The sequence below is a fragment of the Palaemon carinicauda genome, chromosome 8 (genome assembly GCF_036898095.1).
Source record: "Palaemon carinicauda isolate YSFRI2023 chromosome 8, ASM3689809v2, whole genome shotgun sequence".
NCBI lineage: Eukaryota > Metazoa > Arthropoda > Malacostraca > Decapoda > Palaemonidae > Palaemon > Palaemon carinicauda.
The window spans coordinates 41,032,773-41,039,411 of NC_090732.1; the positions used below are offsets into that span (position 1 = coordinate 41,032,773).

Genomic DNA, 6,639 nt, shown 5'->3' on the forward strand with positions numbered 1-6,639 from the left:
AGGACAGGTAAGATTTGTGGCATTTAGTGCTGGTATGAAGTTCCTCAATCACGTAGAGAACAATATTAGATCATGGCAGAGTAAATAGCAGATGTAATTTGTTTCTAGAAATTGGTTTTACACTCAGATTTTTTTGTCCTTAATTTGAAACTATGAGTGATAGGCCTCATGGGATTCACTTAAGCTGTGTTTGATCACACTTATCATAAATTTTTGATTCGTTGCTCTTTTTTTTTTCATACTAATTCCTGGCAGTTGGCTAAATTTTATTAAACTAATGCCTTTTTTTTTTTTTTTTTTTTTTTGGTAAAAAAGGAAAAATTTAGTAAGTACAGTTTAGTAAGTACAGTTTAATCCCAGGCCTCCATTTAGACATTAAATAATTGTTACCTACTTTTAGGGAGAACAAAACTTAAGTTTACCTTCTTGGCAAAATAATAATAAGAAATGAGTTATGTACAATAGGCAAAAGCAAAAAATATGTTTAAATAACCTCTAAACTCTTTCCAGATTTGTGATCCAGTTTGTCTTGTCAGAAGAAATCAGCAACTTGTTTGATGAATATCTGTCAGAAAGCGACAGAGTGAAATCCAGCAAAGAAAAAATATCTTATCAAGAAGTAGAAGCCATCGTAAAAAGCCTGGAAGACAAGTACAAAATAGACAGGCAACAATTTAACAATTTTGTGATTAAAATGAAAACACTGTATCCCTAAAGAGTGGGATGAGATGTGGATACTCTCAATCCACAAAAAGGGAAATAAAATAGAATTAGTAAATAAGAGGCATATTTATCACAAGCATAATTAGCAAAATATATGAGAAAATAAGGATAGAAAATATAAGGCATTCAAGGAAGAGATGAGTAGATTCTAGTGTGAAGGCACTGAAGGAAGGTCTACGGCCGATCATTGGATAACACTGAATAGAGTAATCAACTATAATGCCTATTTGGGAGGATCGATGTATGTATGGTTTAAGTGCTCCGATAAGCCAGACCTGAAGGACTGCAGGAAAGAAATGAGGGAAAATGATAGGATGGTAGGAAGCATTGATAGCTAATAAAATGAATGCGAAATGTAGATCAGCCATCAACTGTCCAGCAGGTACAACAGGAAATATAAAGATTGAAGGAAAGGTGAGACAAGGAACTATATATGGACCCAAGCTATGCAGTATCGTGGTTGACAAAGTGAATAGCATTAGTAGAAAAAAAATATCACATTGATAAGGAAAATTGAAATTGAATCACCGGTATTTGTAGATGATGATATGTTTCCTACTGGAGGGAAAGGAGGAATAGAATACCCCATAAGTAACTGTCATAGCTTGGAGATCTTAAAGAAGTTCACAATCAACACCAATCCCAAAAATCGGGAGTATTGATGATTAACAAAAGAAAGAATAAAAAAGAAGAGGTGATTAAAAAAAAGTGAAGAATGTACCAGTAAGTTTAGTTAAAGAATATAAGTATCTGGGTGAATGGTACATCGAGAAAGGAAACAGAATTGAATATTAATAATAAAAAAAAGTGTCATATATAACCGAAGAAATACGAAAATATGGAGATATGAGAAAAGTAGGAAAAATGACATTTGAAGTAAGAAAGTAGATATATGAAACAGTAGTAGTGCCGACAATATTTGCTAATGTGAAGACCTGGAGTGAAAATTAATTGCCCAAAATTAGGACAGTTAATGAAAGCAGATACGAGTATACGTACGTTACAAAATCCTAGCAGGGGTCTGGTTGCATTTATATGTAGTGCAATGCACCTGTTCGTCACTAGCTTTAAGTTTTATAAAATATTGCTTAAAAGTTTGGGGATGTACTAACAAATCACAGCTACAAAGAGTACAAAAGCTGCAGAACTTTGCAGCAAGAGTGGCTGTTGGCAACATTAGAAAGTTTGAACATGTAACTCCACATTTAGAGGAATTGGAATGGTTGAAAATAAGAGACCAGTATACTCTTGACATGTGCACTATGGTATATAAAGCTTTGAATAATAAAATTCCAGATTGGTTATACAGTTTCCCGCCAGTATCTTTATTCAGTAATGTCACTACACGCCAGAGGGATGATTTGTTATGTTGCAAGACCTAAAACTAGTATTGGCTCGCGGCAAATCAGAGTCCCAGGTCCAGTGTCGTATAATGAACAGCCACGTGAAATAAAAGCAGCTGGCTCTGCGTCTATTTTCAAGACAAAACTAAGGAGTTTACTTTTAACAGTGTCTTAATTGTTCTTTTAATTATTAGTACTTTGTTCTTAGGTTTTACTCTGGCTTATTTTTATATCTTTTACTGATACTACATTGTAGTTTTGAAAATTTTATGACTATCTGATTTTTACTACATATCTTATCTTTTTAGAACTGTCTTCGTTTTTTTTTATTGTCTGTACGTATTTTTATATACTTATTTATTGATAATTTATGACTTTTGGATTTCCATTTGAAGCTCATTTTACCTATGACTGTCTACTTTTATACATAGTTTCAAATAGTTTCCTATGGCATTTATATTGTTGCTATTTTTACTGATTTTGATATTCTTAACCTATAGCAAGTTTTATGTAAGAGTTAAATTCAAAATGTTTTATTCTGATATGGCTACTTATGGAGAATACCCAATGTACAATTGGAATTAAGGATTATTATTATTATTATTACTACTACTCTCTCTCTCTCTCTCTCTCTCTCTCTCTCTCTCTCTCTCTCTCTGTTGTTAGATCTTAATCAAGAAATCAGAAGAATGTTTAGCTTCTGCACGATGAAGATCAAGGGAATTTGAGATTAATTTCTTTGTAGTTAAATCCGATAGGGTTATTCATCCTGGATATACCACAATGCAACCCCCGTCTCTCTCTCTCTCTCTCTCTCTCTCTCTCTCTCTCTCTCTCCGTTATTTTCTTATCCTAAATTATTCCAAGTAATATATCGTAGGAGTGTGTCTAATTTATGTAATTTCCCTGAGTGAGTCACATGACTATTGATAGCACCAGTCAGAACATGCGAAGAAAGATCTCTGTACATTCAATCATCTTGGCACAGCAAACGAAGGGAGATCCCCAAATCGCTTATATTTTCTCTAATAATCTTGAAAAGGAAGAAATGTGTCTAACAGGAATTTTATTAAATGCATTAGAATGAAACATTAAAAATCCGCTTCCCAGAAGGTTTCATAAAGCATTTTTTTTTTTCATTCCGCAAAACTGATATCAATATCACCAAATCGGATAAAGACGGCAAAATAGTTATCCTCGATCAAGAGGCGTATGTTAAAGTTCAACAGGTCTTAGACGATGACGCTACATGTGAGAAACTAACGAAAATCGGAAACAATAGAAAAGACATTGAGGCCTTGGAAAAGTTCAAAGTTATGAACCCTTCACTGCCATATTTCTACTGGCTCCCAAAAAACTCACAAGGACGATATTCCCTTGCGCCCAATTGTCTCATGCAAAGGGTCATTTATTCATAAGTTATCAAAATGGTTAGCAGACTTTCTGTCTCCCTTTCTAGGAAGTTTTTATTCCACTGATATCAAACATGCAGAAGACTTTACCCAGAAATTCAACAGACTGAATATCCCGGTAAAAAATGTAAAACTCTTAAGTCGAAGTAGAATCACTATTTACAAAGGTCCCGATCAATGATGTACCAGGTTTCTTGAGGGAAAAATTAAGCCCCTAAGAAGATCACTAACCCCTTGGTACTGAAAAAACAATTAAGTTAATTAACTGTGTGACAAACAACGTATTTTCTTAATTTGGTAATTTTTACTAACAGAAATTTGGTTTAGAATGGGCAGCCCGTTATCCCCACTTTTATCCAATCTATACACGGAGTACTTCGAAACGGAAACTTTGAACGATTAAACCTACGAACATGGTTGGGCAACGGTATGTTGAGGACATTGTCATGTACTGGGATGATAGCTGGGGAGATTTTAATATATTTTTCAATAATCCAAATTCCATAGTCCCTAGCATAAAATTTAAAACTGAATGGGAAAAAGATAGAAAATTACCTCTTTTAGACATATTAATTATAAGGGAATCGTCAGGGTACAATTTGTGTATAAAAAACCAGCTTTCTCTATTTCTTAAATTCATTTCTTTAGTTATCACGACATTTCTGTAGAAATTTGAGGCTGGGATTGTGAATCTGTAGTTTAGACAGTTTGGGGAGATGGATCTTCATGTGATCCTGATTTTGTATTGCAGTGTTTAAATAAAGTTTTTTTGTAATCAGTAGAAAATTGTAAAACTGATATAAAAGTGTCCAGAGTTAACTAAAATGTTTAATAAGGAGCTTTCCCCCTTTTTTATGAAATACATGTCAATTTAGTTTTTTTTTCTTTATGAAGGAGAGCCTAAGACGTTCATAATGTCCGTAATATACTTAGCTTGTGCTTTGGTCATTCGTAAATGACTGGGGAAGATTGTGGGAAGCCGTGTAGTGTGGAGATAAACTATCATAACATTAATGCTTTTTTTTGAGAGATGCATTTATTTTTTCAATTTTTTTTTCACATTTTATACAGTGTAATTTAATATTTATATATGTCGATAGCTGTTTGCATTCAATTATCGTGACTTACGATGAAATCACGATAGTGTATTTATAAAGACCAGTAAACAGTCATTTATCTTTTATTTTGTAAGGGAAATATTATTAACATTCTTCAATGTGAGATGTGTAGAAAATTATAATTGTTGTATTGAATTATTTGTAATAATATAATATTTCTTTTAGTCAAAGTTTTTTGAAAGGTAAAATATATTATATAGTTGTTTGACTCTAAGCAATCGTTAACGAGTTGTTAAAGTTTGTTTTGACGAATGCGGGTCGCGCCTGTGTAGATCCTCAGTCGTCTTTGAGTAATGTAGCGCAGAACTAGTTAGTACCGACTTACCAGTGTTACGAATAGGGTCTTCGTTACCCTGCGGTATCTCAAAGGGAGGGAGAGAATTAACACACCACCAAGAGAGTTCTAGCCATCAAGGATTAAAGCTAAGTCAAGGTTTTATAATTGTTTTGTTATGTTAGTGATATTGAAGGGCATGCATGCACGTTAAATATCGTTAATGACGAACATTTGTAAAACAAGACTACTTCGGTTTGCCGGATAGGAAATTTTACAGTGAATAGTTAAGGTTAGTAATAAAGATGAATATTTTTATTCCTGGTCAAATAATGATTTAAACACAACACAATTTCTCGATTTATTGAATGATAGGAACAGAAAAGAATCCTTGAAAATCTGTTAAAGAACCTGGTAATATGTAAACCAAATTGGGTAAGTTTAGGTTTCCATATTTATTGACGATTCTATATGTTTACTATTTTGGGATTCTTTTGAGTAAATATATAATGGTGCCGTGACCAGGATTATTGCGGGTGATGATTGATACCGATTGATAATGTATATATTTAACATTGATATTGGTTTTAATACGTGAATGTTTGATAGATGTTTTTACCAATATTACGTGTCGTGAGAAAATGTTCGTTGCGTCGGGTTATGGCTAGGTTGTTATTGGCAATTTAGAAAACCGTTGACGCCCTACTTTTTTGACGTGAATCATATGAGGAGATTGAAAATTTTATATGCGTTATACATTTTGAATTGATCAGTGTTAATCGTTGCCACTAATTAAAAACATTTAAGTATGAAAATTATTTTTCACTAGTGATTTTTATTGAAAAATAATTTAAAGTAGAAATAATTGTTAAGTAGTTGAGTTTCGGCAATTCGTTAATAGTTGAAAGTGAAGTTAATGAATTAATTCTTTCCTATGGTGAAATTTTCGAGTTGTGTGAGTTTGCGCCGACATCGATAATATCGTTGTCGCACAAGGCGTCCATTTTTGTCAATGATCGGGAATCCATTGATGGGTTAAACTAGTCTCGGCATTAATTAGGAATAACGTTGTCGCACAGGTGGCCATCTTGGTAATGACCGAGCAGTTAAGTTGAAGTTGTTGAAAACGAAAACTCTATGAGAAAGAATTTAATATAGTTGTGCTGTTGAAAATAATGTACATAATGTACTAAGTAATTATTAGGTAGGCTAGTTCCTTCATACACCTTACTTGGTCTATTTTTTCTCCTGTGGTGAACATTTTAGTGAATTATTAACAATGTCGGACATAGAAATATCAGACATAGAAATGTCAGATAATGAAAATGAAAAAACAGAAAAACTCAGTGCTGATCCTAGGACATTCCCAGGTAAAGAAAATGGAAAGTACCTTAGATGAAATAAATGAAGAAGAGGGAACCCTTTGTTTTGTAACACGTTCAATAGGTGATGCTACGTGTAATATCACATCTGAAGAAGTAAAGGGGTGTGAAGCAGAGGCAGTTGTGCTTTTTGTAGGAAGTAATGATATAGATGGTGAAGGTGTTGAATCAACAAGTGATATTAGAAATATCATAGATCTGGCAAATGATATCTCCAATGTGGACGGAGTAAAGATAGTCTATATCGTTACTGTAGAACCCCGTACAAGCCTGAGATATGTAACCTATGACGAATATCGAAGAAATCGAAATAGGTTGAACCAAAGGTTACGTAAGTCAACCAGTTATTATATCATTAATAATGGTCTTACTGAAAAGGATCTAGGT

General features: G+C 33.4%; 1 protein-coding gene across 2 annotated transcripts in view; it reads left to right on the plus strand.

Moving 5' to 3' along the window:
• Nucleotides 1-6,639, plus strand: part of Exo70 (exocyst complex component 7) — a 394,184-nt gene that overhangs the window by 51,860 nt on the left and 335,685 nt on the right. The gene's annotated exons all lie outside the window — the stretch shown is intronic.